Below are 1,638 nucleotides of genomic sequence, written 5' to 3'. Positions count from 1 at the left end.
CAATTATGATCTCCTTCGAGCCATATATATATATATATATATATATATATATATATTATTTTATTAATTTCCTTTGTCGGTTGTCTCCAGCCAAAAAGGCAAAATGACTTGTCGCCATCTGTTTTTGTCTTTCGAAATCTCTTCTAGTGTTACTCTAGTTTTTCAGTAGTTCTCCCATGTAATGATAGCTCAGCTCTTTCCAAATGCCAACTAAGACACCTCTTTCATCTTGTTTTATGTCTGCCTTTTAATCTTTTCCCCACTGGTTGATACTTCCAGAATTTTTAGATGTTCCGAACTTCTTCATCCGCATCATGTCCTGCCCACTTCAATCTCCTCTTCTTAAAAACATCACTAATATTCATTTGTCCTGTTTTTTACCTGATTCCCTCATTTGTGGCATGGAACTTTTTTGTAAACTTTCTTGTTCTATATTTTTTAATTTATTTTGTGTTCCAAAGAGGTCAAGTCTTTAATTAATAGGACCACTTTTAATTTAAAATTTGACTGAACCACTAAACTAAACTCATTATGATTAAACTATCTCCATCTACATAAAAAAAACTATGTATTAATTTAATTTTTAATACTTATAGTTTTTTTAATAAACTTAATACTATTATAATATTATATTATATTAAGTTTATTAATTAAGTAAATTTTAAAGCCAAGCTTAAATTACCCTTTAAAATTAAGATTATTTTTAATTTCAACAACTCTTTTTTTAATTTTATTTATTATCCTTAGCAACCCTTTGATATTTATTGAGTTTATATTTATAATATAACTGCTATATTATAGCAGCTATTAATATATCCATCTAAAATCTAAATATCTAGTTATTTTTATTGTAGCTATTATATTATTTTATCAATTTTATCAGTTTACTTGTTAGCATTTTAAATAAATAAATGAATTATTTAATTAATTAACTAAAAATAATAAATTATTTAAATAAAAACCATTAACTGAATATTAAAAATAAATAAATAAATAGTAAATAGTTAAATACGTACGCCAATCCAATACAAACCTTATTTTATTAAAAATAAAAACAAATATTATCAATTCATAATTAGAAATCAAAATTTCACATACCATCATTCATCCTTGCAAAATATGATTATCAATTTAATTTTTTAATTTGGTTTAAGAATTATAACGCCTAGTTATTATATATATAATCAATAATGTTTAATGTTAATCTTTCAATCTTCCCGAATTGTTGAATCCATGTATCGCATAGTTTTCAAATGTAGTATAGTATAGTATATTTGTAAGTAGTCTCATGAGCCTAATTAAATTTTAATTTTAAGGTAAAATTCATAGGCGAATCAACTTCAACTTCCAACATCTTATCATTCAAACAAATACTTGGCTGCGCGAAGTATCAATATCATGTGCTTTAGCCGCGCGCACACATAATTATAAAACAATACACTACACATAGAGTGATATATAAAAACGTATGCGGACGGGTGCATTTTAGTGTATTTGTATGTATGTATGTATGTATGTTAAAACCAAAACATGATGAGTGACACTGAACCGTCAAACATCAAGTAACAAATGGATTAACACTTTGATTTGTCGTTAATTGCACATGTCGGCATTCAGTTGGATATTTTCAAGCACACA

The sequence above is a fragment of the Helobdella robusta genome, assembly GCF_000326865.2.
Source record: "Helobdella robusta unplaced genomic scaffold HELROscaffold_1, whole genome shotgun sequence".
Taxonomy (NCBI): Eukaryota; Metazoa; Annelida; class Clitellata; order Rhynchobdellida; family Glossiphoniidae; genus Helobdella; species Helobdella robusta.
The sequence above is the reverse complement of the archived record's forward strand: the minus strand, read 5'-3'. Positions refer to the sequence as shown.